Source organism: Notamacropus eugenii, chromosome 1 (assembly GCF_028372415.1).
Source record: "Notamacropus eugenii isolate mMacEug1 chromosome 1, mMacEug1.pri_v2, whole genome shotgun sequence".
In the NCBI taxonomy this organism is placed as follows: Eukaryota; Metazoa; Chordata; class Mammalia; order Diprotodontia; family Macropodidae; genus Notamacropus; species Notamacropus eugenii.
In genome coordinates, this window is record NC_092872.1 from 512,179,271 (window position 1) to 512,196,848 (window position 17,578).

Sequence of the window (17,578 nt, forward strand, 5' to 3'; positions counted from 1 at the left end):
TATTTTTTGCGGTCACTGCTAAAAAGAAGTTAGGGAATGTGGTAAAGACATATTGTACAACAAGATCAAGGAAAGGACAATATATTTCAGAAATTGTCAAGATATGAAATCCTCCTTACATTGGGCTTGATTTTATTTTTGAGGTCAACATTTATCCTAGGACCAAGGTCATAACTTACTGAGATAATATAATACCTACTTTATATGCCATAGTTCCATTAAGGGTTTTGTTTTTAATCTAAGAAACACTGTAATAGATAATAATCACAAAGGAGAGATGATTGGAATAAAGGTAAGAAAACTTAAAGAAAACTAAACATATTTTCTGTCCTTTTTATCAGCAATGAACAGCTACTGTCCATTAAAAAGTACCTCATATATTATAATCATATTTAGTGTGGGATCTTATAATGTATTTTTTTTCTCCTTCATTCAGAAGGGTTTCCTCTTAAGGAAAAGAGATAATATTGGAAATGAGTGGGGGAAAGCACTTAAAAGCAAACATTTATTTATGGAGCAAGTCTATTATCCAATATGACTGGCAATGCTCTATTTCAGAGGCTGATCATACCCACGGATGGGAAAGCACATGCACATGCATCATTTAAGACTCGGGGCTGGGACTATTATATTGAGATCGTTTCGTCTGTTGTATACTTTGGGATTCTTTCTGCTTGATGAAACAAATTCATTTAATCAATACAAAACTGCTTAAAATGATAATTGTGAAACTAAGTGGCAGTTACCTCTTTCCCTGGGACAGAGATGCAAATGCTGGGGAATTGGATGTGTTATTATCACTTGGTGACTGTAACTTCATATGGGCAGTGCTGTCATGCTTGCATTAAGAATAACAAGTTTTATCCTGTCTTTATCTGTATCCACTCATTATTTTCCTCCTACTTATGAGGACTTTATCATTATTAGGACAGTTAAAAGAAGTCTATATTAGACAGAAGGCATGAGTGTGAGCTAATTATTTGGGGATGATCTCAAAAATTGAAAAGTTGGTAAAGAGGGATGCACTGGAATGGGGATAAGAAGAGTAGGATGGGGAAGATTTTCTCACCTAAAAGAGGTACATAAGGAAGAGCTTAAATAATGGAGGGCAAAAGGGTGAATGGAGGCAATGCTTTAACTTCACTTTTACCAGAATTGGTTCGAAGAGTAAAGAATACACTCACACACACACACACACACACACACACACATACACACACAATTTACTATAGAAATCTCTTATTTAATATTAAAATAGAATGGAAAGGAGATAAGACACATGGGGTGAAGGAATGACAAAATAGAGGGCAGATTAAGGGATTCAATCAGAATCAAAACAGACTTTTGAGGAACAACAGGATAAAAAGAGAGATAAAGAGATAAAGAAAAGAAAATAGGACGGAGAGGAATACACAGTAAATTATAATCGTAAATGTGAATGGGATGAGCTCACCCATAAAATGGAAGTGGATAGCAGAATAGATTAAAAACCAGAATTCAACAACATGTTGTTTACAAGAGACACACTTGAAACAGAAACAGGAGTCAAAATAAAGGGCTGAAACTGAATCTATTCTGTTTAAGCTGAAATTTAAAAAAACAACAGGGGTGGCACTCAATTTCAGATGAAACAAATGCAAAAAGGGATTTAATTAAAAGAGATAATCAGGGAAATAATTTTGCTTAAAGGTACCTCAATAGTAGCAAAAGTTTTACCACAAATTTCTCTGATTAATGCCTCATTTCTCAAATATATAGGGAACTGAATTAAATTTATAAAAATACGAGGTATTCCCCAACTGATGAAGAGACAAAGGAAATGAATAGGAAGTTTTCAAAAGAGGAAATCAAAGCTATCTATAATCACATAAAAATGCTGTAAATCACAATTAATTAGAAAATTGCAAATTAAAACAGCTCTAAGGAACTACCTCACATATATCAGAAATAATAAATTCTGGAAGGGATGAGGAAAAATAGATACACTAAAAAACTATTTGTAGAGTTGTGAATGGGTCCAAAGGTTCTGAAGAACAATATGGAGTTATGCCAAAGAACTATAAAATTTTGTATACCCTTTGACCCAGCAATACCACTACTAAGTTGGTACAACAAAGATATCAAAGAAAAAGAAGAAGAACCTATATGTATAAAAATATTTAAGGCAGCTCTTTTTGTAGTGGCAGAGTATTGAAATTAAGGAATGCATTTCAATTGGGGAATGACTGAACAAGATGTGGCACATGCTTGTGATGGAGTAATATTCGGCTATAAGAAATGGGGGGGGCAGTTTGTTTCAGGCAAGACCTATATGAACTAATGCAGAGTAAAGTGAGAAGAATCAAGAGGTCATTGTGCACAGTAACAGCAATATTGTAAGGATGATAAACTGTCAAAGACTTGGCTACTTTGATCAGTTCAATCATCCAAGATAATTCCAAAGGACTTATGATGAAAAAAATGCTATGCACTTCCAGAGAAAGAACCAATGATCTCTAAGTGCAAACTGAAGTATGATTTTATTACTGTCTCTTTTTTTGCAATATGGCTAATATGGAAATGTTGTGCATGATTTCATATGTATAATGGATATCATTTGCTTGTCTCCTTAGTGGGTAGAGGAGGGATGGGAGGGAGGAAAGGAGAGAATTCAGAACTCAAAATTGAAAACAAGAATGTAAAAATAATAAATTGATTTTTAATAATTAAAAGCATTTTTTAAAGTACTCATGCTGTCCTCTTCATAGAGAGGCATATGTTTTTGTTGCATATCAGAAGCACAGAATTACAAAACTAGAACAGGTCTTAAAGATCTTAAGTAAAGTGTTGTGGCTAGATAAAAGTTCCTTTTATAGAAGATATAGGAGATTCTTAGTAGATTGTAATCTCAATATGAATCAACAGAGTGATTCATACTGGATAAAGGTGAAGAAGGAGGAGAAGGAGGAGGTAAAAGGAAAGGGGGAGGAGAACAAGAACAAAAACAAGAAGAACAAGAGAAAGGATGAAGGAAGGGAGGGAGGGAGGGAGGGAAGGAAGGAAGGAAGGAAGGAAGGAAGGAAGGAAGGAAGGAAGGAAGGAAGGAAGGAAGGAAGGAAGGAAGGAAGGGAGGGAGGGAGGGAGGGAGGGAAGAGAAAAAGTGGGACAAAACCTAGGTTGCATTAAAAGAAAAATAGTACCCAGATCAAGGAAGGTGATTAGTACCACTTTAATTTGCCCTAGTCAGACAATGCCTGGAGTATTATTGTTCAATTAGGGATGCTGCATTTCAAGGACAAAGACAAGCTACAAAGCATCCAGAACAGGGAAGCTGATAATGAATGGACTAGAGATTATGCCAAATGAGGGTGTTTGTTTCAGGAACTGGAGAGGTTTAGCTCTCCAGAAGCTCTTAGAAGAAAAGTATTAGGGATGGGCTGGGTCAAAGTGTATGACAATATCCTTCAAGTATTTGAAGGGGATTGTCATGTAGAAAACTCAACAGAACTAGAAGTTGGTAAAAGTTGCAGGGAAGAAGAAATTTTGCTTGATTAATAATGAGTTCTAGTCAAAAATAGAAAGGGTTGCTCTTCTTGAAGAGCTCCAATGAAGAAAAACCCACTATTCTTCAAGACAACTCATTAGACTTTTGGAAAGTTCTAACAGTTAGGAAATTTTGCTTCATTCTCTTTCCATAGAATCAAAATCTTTCTTAGCTGAACTTCCACCCCTTGTTCCTCCTTCTACATCTGGAGATAAGCATAATGAGCTGAATCCTTCTTCTCTTCAAAACTTGAAGACCATTAGCTAGTCACCCTAAGTATTACCTCCAGTACACAAATCCCCAGTACTTTTCATTGATACTTTAACATCCAGGTCAGCCCTTTAACATATTTTTTTTTCTACTCTCCTAGAGGCACTCCACTTTGTCAAAGGATTAATATTCACATAAAGCCAGGAAACCAAAAAAATGTGCCTATATTAGTCTCAACCAAATAACTTGTTCATGTAACTGATGCTAATGGGTGGTGGCCTCATTTCGGGCTCTTAGAACATAAAATGATGCACAGTGGTTCTGTTTTGCATTTATTTACCTGTTTATATTTTATATTCCCTTCCACCACCACTCCTCTCCAGCTCCTTGAGTAGGAAATATTTCATTTTTGACTTTATATCCCCAGGGCAAGTGGTAGGCACTTAACAAGTATTTGTCAAATTGAAATGAGACCTGATAATTGTCCTTAGGAAAGGAAGGATCAACACAAGAGCAAGTTATCACTTTGTCAGGTTCAGTAAATATCATTTGGCTAAATGAACAGCGCTGTAGGAGCCAAGTAACTTAAATAAGTTAACCCTGAAGTAAAGAACAGACATATCATCACATCATGGCAAGACATTAGCCCATCTATGAGGGTCTACAGAATTCGTCCACAGTTAGGTGCCAGCCAGAGAAATTTTTTTCAGAAATTGAGACAGAATTTTGTTCAAATTCCATCTCTGATTCATACTTGCTTTGATTCTAGTCAAGTTCTCTATCCTTTCAGTGCTCTAGGCAAGGCTTTAAGACTATAAGTTGTATAGAAGGTATTGATTTGCATCAGTACAGGAGATTTGCTCATTCTTCAGCAAAGAGGAAAATTCCTCAGATAACTCCCTATACCAATGAAATCACAGGTCTAGTCCCCATTCTTAATTCTTCCAATTCAGACTATCATATTCAAACACTATAGATAGCCTTGACAAGGATATGGAAGTTAGGAGTCAGAACTTAGGGTGAATGAGGTTAGGATCCTGGCATTAACTAGGAATAAAAAAAAAAAAAAACCTGGCTAATAATTGCTAAAAAAAAAAAAAAAAAGGAAAGAAATGGTGAGACCTCTAACATTCTATTAAGCACTACAATGGAATTAAGCATTAAAATAGGGATCAATGGTACAGCTAGAATCAGAACTCATTGTCTGACCTTGGGCAAGTCATTTTCCCCCTGCATCTCAGGGAGAAATTTGTGAAAAGAAAGGGGGTAGATAAGTCCAGTACCAAAAGTCCCTTTTTGTGCAACATTCTAAAGTCCACGAATCAGTAGGAAACAGTTAGTTTTTTGAGTAAATATTGAGTATATGGAGTCAGCATCAATGAGGCCTCAGTAATATGGTCCTACACAGGCTGCTCCTACACAAAGGAACAATGATTTTATTATCCAAGGACATGGCTCTGTATGCATCATTTGAGAGACATCATCTGGCAGAAAATCTAGGCCCCAAGGAGACTGGAAAAAGCAATTGCTACCTTGAGGAAAATAAAACCCTTACCAATACCAGTCTCTTTGGATACCCAGTCCTCAGTGCTGACTGTCCTCCAAAGTGGAAATTAGCTCTCTGTCAAAACATGTGGTTTCTTCGGGTTTTTGTAATGAACCAAATTCCTACAATCTGCACATTCTGGACTCTCATCCCTGACAGATGATTGGCACAGGTCTCCACTCTCTTGCCACCCAACTAGCTGCCTTTGCTTTCTTCAGCTCCTCTCCCTTGTTTTGACACTACACATAGAAAGTGGTGTGCATTCCAATCATCACCAGGTTAGCCTGATAATATGGAACATTATGGAACTGTCAAGAAAACAGAGAGAGAGGGTCTATTTTTTTTTCTTGGCTACTGCCAAGAAAAGAAGGGGAAGGAAGAAAAGAGTGTGTTTGAGCTAAAGGAAAACTTAGAGGAAACATTGAACTGCTTGTGAGCAGAAGCACAGCTAAGCAATGACCCCATTGTGGTTATATACTTGACAAGTTATACCATTAATGATACCAACTATTTGGGGGCCAAAATTTCATTCTCAGCAGTTTGTTGAAGCATCAGTTGAGCTCTGATGGTTATTTCCATTGGGAACAAGGGTAGTTCATATTGATTTACTCATAACCATCTAAATTTGAGGGGAACAATCTCAAAACTCACCCAGAGTGGCATACATAACAAGCTCTGGGTTCCTGGAATTGACCTTGTGCAATGTACAGGTCACCTAACATGTATGCAATGAAGCAGCTGCCTCTCTAAGGACTTGAAACAATGAATGCTGCCTCATAAGAGTCCCAATTTGATATGCTGTGGGTTGTTTAGGCATTGATATGGGATTGGTATCTAGTTTGGTGGCTATCAATTATATGTTTTTCCTGCTAACTGTTCACTTTCTAATAATAATAATAATAAAGCTACAAGAGACCTAAATGAACCATCAAACCAAGTGTCCTTTTCTAAGCTAAAGCAAATGCATTCTTCCAAAAGACATTAGTGTTACCAGCAATTCAGATCTATATATGCACAGTATCACCTGCGAGTTTGTCTCATCAATAAATGCCTATTGAACATTTTAAACTAGATGTCCCAGAAAAAACACTATAAATTCACTATTTTCAAAGCAGAACTTTCAACTCAAACCTACCCTTCTGCCAGACTTCCTTATTTCAATCAATGGCACCACCATTCTTTCTAGGTTTATAACCGCAATGTCATTCTCAATTTCTTACTCTCCCATATCTCACATAACCAGACTATTTTCAAATCTCACCATTTCTAACCATACAACATCTTTCACATCTAACTACTTTTCTCTACCCATCAAGCCACCAACCATGGTTCTGGCCTCATCCCCTCTTGGGTAGAATATTGCAAAAAGGGTCCCAATTGACCTCCCTGCTTTATATATCTCTCCATTTCAATTTACCTACCACAAGTCTTTCCTTAAAAACATATCTGATCACATGAAACATTATTTTGTTACTAAATAATCTCCAGGGGTTGTCTAAGATTTGATCGCTAAGATCAAATAATAAGACCCAATTCCTCTGTTTGGCATCTAAAGCCTTGAAAAACTAGCCCCTATCATCTCAGTCTCATTTACTACATTCCTACATTCCAATCAAACAGGTTTTCTCTTTGGTGTTCACACATAGCACTCTTTATACATTTGGGTTGGCTGTTCCCCATACCTAAAAATATACTTCCTCTTCACTTTCACCCCATAAAACTTCTCCTTTCCTTTAAGACACAACTCAAGCATTGCCTTCTACCCAAAGTTTTTTCTGAATCATTCTCCCCAACTGCTAATGCCCTCTTTACGTAAACACGTTGAATTTAACTGCCTATTATATTTGGTATTTATTCTATATTACCTTATATTTGTGTTTGTCTGCCTCAAGAATGCAGGCCTGAGGGTAGGAACTCTCTCATTTATTGTCTGTTTCCTCAGACCCTAGCACACTGCCTGGCATAGAACAAATACTTAAATATTGATTGATCGATTGGTTGACTGACCAACCGACTAACTGAGTGACTGAAAAGATCCCAGAACTTATTCAGTCCAGTCCTTTCTTTTAATACAGGAGACAGCTGAACCAATAAGAGGGGAAAAAAATTTCAACAAAAAATTTACTAAATGGTAAACTTCCTATCCACACTTTATATTTCCCAGCCCCCAGAATCATGCTCTGTACAGAAAGTCAACTTAAATATGTGTTGGATAGATGAACAAATGAATGTTTTATTTATCCTGATTTTAAAATGGAGAGGAATTTATTTCTCATTCAAGACCAACAGTAACAACCAGTAATGACGCACTAATGCCCCCACTATGCTTTAAAATAACCTTTTCTATGTGTGGGAAAATCAGATAATTGGACACAAATTTGAAATCACCTTTCATTCTTCACTCTCCCTCATCCTTGTGTCCAATCACTTGTTATGTCTAGCTACTTCTCCCACTATGTCACTTTTCTTCTTTCTCCCCTTCTCTCTATTACAAAACCACTATAACAGTTCAGATCCTCACTGCCTTTTGCTTGGACTATTGCAATAATCTCCTAATCGGACCTCCAGTTTTGAGATTTCTCATTCATCTTCCATGTGGTACCCAAAGTGATGTCCCTAAAGCACAAGTCTGACCATGTCACTCTTTTGCTCAAGAAACGTGGGTGACTCTGTGTTGTCCCTAAGATAAAACACAATCTACTCAGATTAGCATTTAAAGTCCTTCATGATATGGCTCCAGCCTACCTTTCCATGGTTAGCTCCCATTAGTCTCTACTCTTAAGGGCAGCTAGATGGCACAGTAGATAGAGCTGTATGCCTGGAGTTAGTAAGACCTGAGCTCAAATCCAGCCTCTGATTAACTGTGTGATCTTTGGCAAGTCACTCAACCTCTGCTTGGCTCAGTTTCTTTCACCATGAAATAGGGATAATAGCAATGCCTACTTTGCAAGGTTATTGTGGGAATCAAATGAGTTATTCGTAAAATACTTAACACAGTGCTTTGTACATAGTCAGTACTGTGTAAATACTTATGCCCTCTTCCCTCCCCCTGCTTAAATATATTATACCTTCTAGCCAGACTACCTCACTTGCTATTTCCTGAGGTTTACATTCTCTTAAATCTGTAGCCTGTCCTCCATATCTTGAATATACCCTCTCATCACTTTCTTACCCTAGGATCCCTAGTTTGCTTCAAAGCTCAGCTCATATGCTGCTTCCTACAGGAAGCCTTTTCTGATATCCCTAATTATTTGTATTTTATCTTTCCTCAATGATATCCATATACACATGCATATGCGTGTATACCTGCACATACATATATGTATATGTATATTTATCATTTATATATGAGTATATGCCATATGTGCTTGTTGGGGTGGGTGGCCACATTGTTTGAATGCCTTGAAAGCTTGCCTAAAATACTATTTTATAGAGAACTTGTGCAAGAAAGGCACTCACATGGTGGTGAAAAGTGATACAAGGACACTCTCAAGGTCTCTTTGGGATTGATTATGTGGCATGGGAGACACAGGCACAGAACCAATCAGCATGGCATGCTCTCATCAGAGAAAGTGCTGTGCTCTGTGAGTAAAGCAGAATTGTAACATCTCAAAAGAAATGTGAAATGTGCACATTTAGAGAATCCACCCCAAATGTTCACATGGACTGTTTGTGCCCAACCTGTGGTAAAACATTCTGAGCACATATTGGTCTGATCAGCCACAGTCAGACACACTGTAACTTGACTCTCACATAGTAATGTCTTTTTGGTCCTTTTGGTGAACAAAGGACAACAATTAACCACAGTACACACACACACACACAGAGAGCCATTTACTTCCATCCTCACTCATTCTTTGGCCTGCCCCACTTATATACCAGCTTCCTTGACACCCTTAGAAGGACTGCACACTCTGAAGTCAATTAGATGACTAATCAGTCTTTGCTGGAACTACCACATCAACAGAAGTCCCAGCCTCTGATGCTCCTTTCTTTCTAGGCTCTGTCTGTCCCACCTACACATTGGCTAATTTGTCCATACATATATACCCTCCATTTTATGTATTGTCTTCTCCCATTAGACAATAACTCCTTGAGAGTAGGGACCATCTCATTTTCTATTTTTTTTCCATCTCCAGCACTTTTCACAGTGTCTGGCACATAAGCACTTTATTATCTTTTAGCCATCTCTATATTATGTGATATACCCCACCAGTATTAAATAAATTCTTTAAATTCAAGAATTTTTTATTCTGTGTTCATATTTCTAGCATCAAGCATGGTGCTCTGCATATAGTAGGTGTTTAAGAAACGCTTTTAGCTTGTTAAATTGGTTTAGAAATAGAGTCTTAGTTAAGCAAAAGTGTTTAGGATCCTACTTTCATTTTTTATTATATTCAGCTTCAAAAATATGTAGTCGAGGCAAGAAGGAACAATGTATTTGGCACCTGATGTTCATATTGGTCAATAACGTTTCCCTCCCTGGGACTCAGTTCCCTCTTCTGTGAAATGAAGTCATTAGAGATATAGTGATCTCCGAGGTATCTTTGGGCTTTAAATCTTTTGTATTCCTCTTTAAGGATGAGCACGACTTCCCATACAAACTTTAGAATCACTAATATCACTTTAGGAGTTTGTGGCAGAGCTCATATCAATACTTAAGCATTTTAATGAATCTGATCTCATCAATGTAGATGTTCCCTCCACTGGAGCAGATTAAACCTCATTCACCACTTCCCAACCTATAGAACTCTTATCTGTATTCTCTGGAGGTACGATATGCAGGAGTTGACAGAATATTAGACTTGGGAGTGAGGAAACAATGTAGTTCAATGGAAAGACCCATCCTGGAATCAGGGGGCCTAGATTCAAATCCTGTAGCTCATGCTTATTATTTATATGTTGCCATTACTGTTGTTTTTCTTGCTGTACCTGTTGTTAAATAGACAGGTGGGTAGTATCATAGCTAGGGTGCTAGACCTAGAGTTAGAAAGACCCAGACCCAGTACCTCAGACACTAGCTTTATGACCCTGACCAAGTTACTTAACTTCTACTTGCCTCAGTTTCCCCATCTACAAATGTGAAAAATAGTAGTGCCTACCTCCTAAGGTTATCCCAAAATAAAATTAAGTAATATTGTTGCTGTTGTGCTTTTCCTTCATTCTCAAAGAAGACCATGACATCAGGAAGATGATGACATGATTTGCAGTTGAATGAGGGAGGGCTATGCAAGGTCACCAGCATCATTTTCAACTCCAAAGCCATCCTGGGTTATCTCCAGTCATCCTAATGAATATCTGGCCACTGGACCCAGATGGCTCTGAAGGAGAAAGTAAGGCTGATGACCTTGCACAGCCCTTACTCACTCATCATCTCCCAGATTATATTCATAAAACACTTTGCAAAATTAAAAGTATTATACCTGTGTTAGCTATTATTTTTATTCTTATTGGCTATGTGCATCCAGGTAACCCACTTTTTGATTCTTAGTCTTCTTATCTATAAAGTGAGATGATAATACCTGTATTAATTATTTCACGCAGTTGTTCTAGTGCTCAAATAAGATAATACATAATAAAGTGTCTTGCAAACTTTGAAGTGGTATATAAAATATGCTTATTTCTTTACAGTACTATATAAATGCTATTATTTTTATTGTTTTATTGTGCTTGTGCATAATATTGCTGACATTCCTGATGAAAATATGAAAGGGAATGGGAAGCCTTTTATAAGATTCTCACACAAGATTAGACACACAAGTGACTAAGAGGAATGGAAAAAAATAAATTCTGTTGCATTTACTGCTTGGATTAGCAAAAGCATTTGATTTAGCAGAACCAAATGTAGCCTGAAAGGTTCACCTCCAAGGCGTATCTTCATGCAAAATTAAAATCATACATTAATTGTGGGCACATGCAACCATTGGTAACAGTTCCTCAGTGAATTCAGGTCTTCCTGAGGCCAGGTCCAGCACTGTATTTAGTGAGCAATCTAACTGCTTGTTTTATATATTATCTTGCCTTCTCTTAAATTAAAGCTTAAAATTTCACCAAGACTTTTGGGATACTCTGTGTGTATACAAACACATATATAAACACATATCTATTAGATATGATGCAAAGTTATCCCTCATTGATTTCAATCTATGCTTCAGAATAGATTGCTTCTCTGTTTATCTGGTTTGCTTTTTCTATTTTTCCTAACTTCATCTTCTTAAGTATCATTTCAACTTCCAATGTGTTAATTGACTGGAGACTAAAATGTTAGGGTTTAAATGTGGTGAGTCCTCCCTCATTGATAATGAAAAGAGATTATAAACCTGTTAAAACTGAGTTGGGGGTGGGGTAGGGTGTATCGGAAGCATGTGAAGTCTTTCCCTGGTAGAATGGGTAGAGAACAATTTGTTCCAACAGCCTTGAAGGCATTTGAAGCAGGTGCTGTGGAGTGCTTAGAGACTGATTTGAAGATACCAAGGTTATCCACTGCATCCTGGGGCATCACCAGTCATCTTGACTTCTGTAAGTGCCACTGGACTTCAGTGACTCTGGAAAGAGAGTGAGGCTGACGACTTGATACAATTCTGCTTCACTTAAATCCAATTCATGTGCAACTCAAGATATCACTTATAATATCATTGATCTTCTTTGAATACAAAAGATGAACAATTACAATGAGAAGCTTATTTTCTATTCCCATCTATTCACTTTCTTCCTGATAGTTTCATCTATAAATACTCTTGGAAGGATGTGGTTGAGTTGGGTTTCATGTCAAACCGATTTGCTTTCCACTGTTTTTCATTGTTTTAGGAGATGTTCCTGCTTATAATCTCCTGTCTTTCTGCTTTATTGGGTATATAAGCTTGTATTTTAATTTGCCATTGCCCTTGGCTGCAGTGTCTCTTCATCTAACTAAAATATCAAGTGCTTGTTAGCTCAGGTGGTTTCTAGGCTATAATGGCTTCTTCACTGTAGCAACTATTTTATATCAGTTAGGCTTTTGTAGGAAATAGTGATGATCAAGGTTAACACATTTGCCTTTTTCCCCACTTACCACATTTTCGCATTGAGTACATTTTGACTACAGCCAGGTTGAAGCTGCTGCAATTGTTCTCTGTGTATTTTCTCATCTTTATCCTGTGTTCTAATTTGCTTTAGGTTTTCACCTTTGCTCATGATTCTAACCTTTGTCTATTTAATGATCTGCCTGTGTAGATAGCAGATTCCCACGTAAATATTATCCATCATTTACTATGTCTTAAAATATAACAACTGTATCTTTTTTCTTCATTCCTTCCTCCCACTTTTCCTTCCTTCTTATTTTAGGAATTATTTTGGAGGGGGCAGGAGGTTATATTGCTTACTTCTCACCACTGAAGACAGCTAGGTGGAGTGATAGATATGGTTCTGAGCTCGGCATCAAGAAATCTGAGTACAAATCTGGCTTTATTCTTGCCAGTTGTATGACCCTGGCAAAGTCACTTAATCTGCATGCCTCTGTTACTGAAACTATAACATGAGGATAATAATAGTGCCTACCTTGTGGGTTTGCTGTGAGAATCTAATGAAATATTTGTAAAGCACTTGATACCTGGCACATAGTAGGCACTTAATAAATGCTTGTTTCCCTTCCTCCACACCATGTCCTCTTTGGGAAGAAAGCATTCATGACTATACCACAGGTTTTTAGTTTCTAATGATCCTTGTACCTGAGCCATATTTTGGAATATACTGTTCATAACCCTCCTTTGTAGCACCTAATTCACTGAATATCAGCAAAGGAAATGACTCATCTCTGTACTTGGCTAGTTTGGACAGTAGATTCAGCCTGTCTCCAGGGACATACTCAAAGCTTATCCAACATGATAGAAACTGCCAGATCTCATGTTTTTGTGTTGACTCTGTTGTAGTACGCCATAGAAAATAAAATGTTGGACTTGGAATTAAGGTGACCTGGATTCAAGTTCTGCCTCTCACAATTACTGTGTAACCATAGGAAAGTAACACATTACTTGAACTTCAGTTTCTTTAGCTCTAAAATGGGGTTGGGGTGGAGAGTAACCATTCTCATGGTAGTTCCTCACAGGATTGTGGTAAGTTTCAAATGAAATGAACGTGCTCTTCATTCTGTCTAGGGGAAGAGCACTTTTCACATTTCCAAGTGCTATATAACTGTCAATTATGATTGTTATTGTCACCATGTAACCCTGAGAGAAATAGCAATTGCCTCTCTGGTAAATGTGCCCACAGCTGTTAGGGAAGGTTTTATAGGGTACGGCTGGTTTTTAATAATTGCATAAAGTGACTATTAAAACATAACACTGCACATTAAGACTGTTATTATGCTGCTATAAAATACAGAAGATGAAGTACTCCAAAATGTCATTCACTTATCCCTGCCAAGGCACATAGTCCAGAAATTCCAAGGAGAAGCCACATTTCTATTTGCCCCTATCACATCACATGATATCACATGCCAGTGAACTCTTCAAAGTATACAGTAAAAGTCCAGATAAATCTGTTTAGTTCACTGTGGCTTCCTTCCTGACAGAGATATTTGCCATCCATGCCTAAGTCAGGTTTTGAGAGGGAACATGGTTTGATGGAGAAATTACTGGATTTTGAGTCAGGGGACCTGGTTTTGGATCCTGCCTCTGATACTTAGCAGCTGTGCAACCCCAGGCAAGACATTTAACCTTTCTGGGACTCAATTCCCTCTGTAAAATGAGAGTCTTATACTATATTCCATGCAGGACTCCCTCTAGCTCTCAATCCTGTAACTTTAATTTTCATCTTAGTTTATTTGACATTTAACTCTGTCTGAGAAGTTCATTTTTTGTTTGTTCTACTAATACACACACAGACATGAATGTACATATATGTACACACATACACATTTTTCCTTATCTAATTTCTCCAATATTTAACTTGGTCCTGAAGATAGTAAAATCCAACACACAAAAGGAATATTCATCTTCACATGCCCTTTCCCCATCTTATAATGCCTTCATCCCAATGTCTTTCTGCAAATTTCCTATTGATTTCTCAAGGCTTGTCAAGCTTCCTTTATGATGTTGGCAAGAAATGAACTCTCCCTCCACTTTTATAAAAAGTATAACACATTGTCTGAAGCAAATATATTATGTCTTAGCACATACATTATAAATATAAATATATTTATTAGCTTATATGCCATATTTTCTCCACTAGACTCTAAGGTTCTTGAAAGAAGGAACCTTTTCTTGTGGACCACTACACCTAGTATGGTGTCTTGAACACAACTGGTTTCAATAAGTGTTAATGAATTGATATTCCAGCAAATGAGATAGGTTTCATGTAGGCAATAGCCTATAATCGCGTAAAATAGAAATACCCACATATCACTTAAGTAGTAAGCTTGTTAATGAGAGCCAGAAAATAACTTCTGCTCTATTGAGATAGTACTCTTTGGAGGGGGAGTAGCAGAACATGTAAAAACTGAGAAGCATTTAGTGTTAGGGACTAAAATCCTAGCATACCCACAGGTTGCCAATAGCATATGAGCAACTATTACTACCATGACCACTGACACTACCTACTATCACAATTGCAATTACAGTAATTTATTTAAGCTTAAAATTGACCTCATGAATCTAAAACCTAAAAAAGACATTTTTATCCTTAAATACTCTGTTGATTTGATTTCATAATTTCCTTGTCCTGCACAGCATTATTTTTAAAAATTAGAGTGAAATACTTTTTTAAGTATTTGGTAAAAACTTCACAATACCGCTTGATTTCTCTCATTTCAGTTGGAGACCACATTGTGCATACTCTTTGAGGGCAGGGACCATTTCTTATTTGTATATTATTATATTTTATTATATAATATATATTCTTATTTATATCTTTTCAAACACAGTAGATATTCCATAAGTATATGGTGAATGACTGAGTCACCATAGTGAAAGCTGGTTAATGAATCTGTAACCAGTTTCAATATTATCTTTTTTAATCTCAACAAGTGGAAGATAATATAAGAGAAGTCCCAACATGGACAGTTTTATTATAAAACTAAGTGGTCCAAAGCCAGAAGTATTATGAGTTCTATTTTAATGAGGGATCACTTTGGGCTGTTTCAGCCTTAAAGGCTTCATGAAGGAGGTGCAACTTGTTTTTGGAGAAAGAGCTCTGACATAATGCTAGTGTTCCAGGGTTCTCTGGCCGGCAGCCAATTTCAAGTCCTCTGTCTTCAGGCTACCACTTGAGGGAAAGACTGAAGTGACGTATGCATTCCGGGGATGACTGGCTCCTTGCAAACAGCCACTCCTCATTCCAAAATTAGACATCAGTCACTGATACTAACACAGGGGATGCCTCAAAGGTGGCAAAAATAGCCCTGCTGCAGAGGGAATAACCCTAGCAATGTCACTCTGCCCTCTCAGTAGACCTGGGGTTGGAAAAGCCCTTAGCCTTCATCCAGGCCAGTGTCCTCATTTTACAGATGAGGAAATTAAGAGCCAGGGAAGTAAAATGATTTGTCTAATGCCAAGGTGTTACTAATAAAGCTGGCTTGTGAACTCAGGTCCTCTAACTCCAAATGCAGGTTTTTATTTTCCACTCTACCACAGTCTCCTTCAGCTGGGTTGTATTTATCAAATAAAATGAGACAACCAAACTTTTCAATCCTTCATGTCATGTGATCTCAAATCCACACTACTCCCAAAGTCTTCAATCACTGCACTTGGTAGAATACAAAGCTGTATAGAAAACCAGAGATGGTAGGGGAGGACTACAGAACAAATAATGTTAATGCTGAAAGGAACTTTTGATGATCTAATTCAATCTTCTCAGGGGAAAGGGAGGCTCAGAGAATGATTTAAATTATTTATCCAAGATCAAATGGCTAAAAATTACCCATTGGAAGTAGAACCCAGAAGTTGTGAGGCATTCTCAAGCCAGTACTTTCCACAGATACTACATTACTTCTACAGAAGAAAATAAAGATTTGAGACATGGTAGCAAAGCTACTTTTAGAAATATATTTCTAATAACAGCCATCACATTGAGCTACAAGGTTTGTTTAAACTGCTGGAAAACATTCTGATACAAATTTTTGAAAACACTAATAATAGTCACTGCTGTAGACAGAGAAAGGTATTTAATCCCCCAAACATAGAAGAAACCATAAAATATGAAAAACGTATGAAAAGGTAAGTAAGCATAATGAAAAGTTCACGTTGTGATTTGGACAAGGGTTCAGCAGGCTACATATCACACAGTGGGACTTGCTCTTCCCCTTCAGAAGAATTTGTATGAGCTTCACCATATTAGGAGCAGAAATGTTTCTGACTAGCTCAGTTGGCGGAAGCTTGTTATTAATGAGGTTAAGGTTATGGGTTCAAGTACCAAATGAGGTAGATAACTTCATTCTGTTCCCCAATCTACAACCCCAGCTCTCTCAACAGTGCAGTCTGCTGGCCACAAGGGCTGCTAGGTGAGAAAATTCAGGTGAGTGACTACAAATCCATCCCCATTATTGGAAAGAAATTCTGAACCAAAGTAACCTTTAGACAGTGGGCCAGCAGTACATTCTCTATGTACAAAAGAATAAAAAAGAATAGTAGTTTTTTTCCCCTCAGATTGAATTTCCAAAATGAATTTTCAGCTTCTCACTATGCTTTACGCTCCTTCAAAATTCACATGTACTTCTGAAACTGTGTAGCTTTCATTGCCACTGCATAAGAAACTGAAAATAATGCTCTTGTTTCATAAACTTGAGAAAAATTTAACTATACCTTCAAAGAAGAAGCAAATTTTGCCTCAGTTGACATGAATGATCCCCCTAAACACAGAGCAAAACCAGACCAAACTATATTATTATGTAATTATATTTCTAAAGAGAAAATGTGAAGACTTCTCGTGTGTTTGATTAATTATAAGATAAAATAATAAGGAAGTTTTAAATGAAAAACATGTACCCACAAGCTAGGGCAATCCCTCACAAAGCTAGTGAAGCCAGTCAATGACTTACATACAAGGTAACTGAAGTAATCCTGAGTCAACTTTTCTAGACTGAACTGAATCCAATAATGATCAGAATCATAGCTGGCTTTCATAAAGCACTTTACAATTACAAGTAACTTTATATTCATTATTTCATTGAACCTGATGTGTTAGATAATGCAAATATTACAAAAGAAGAACTGTGATTTCATCAATACAGAGAACTCCCAATTGAGTAAAATTTCCTCTACCTCTGTAGGTTGGTGCCTTCTCTAGAATGTAGGGCTTTAGAGTTGCCTAGAATACTGAAAGGTTAA

At 37.2% G+C, this 17,578-nt stretch overlaps 1 protein-coding gene across 1 annotated transcript in view; it reads right to left on the bottom strand.

The window, feature by feature from the left end:
* DOK5 (docking protein 5) overlaps positions 1 to 17,578 on the bottom strand; it is a 146,843-nt gene that overhangs the window by 22,972 nt on the left and 106,293 nt on the right. The gene's annotated exons all lie outside the window — the stretch shown is intronic.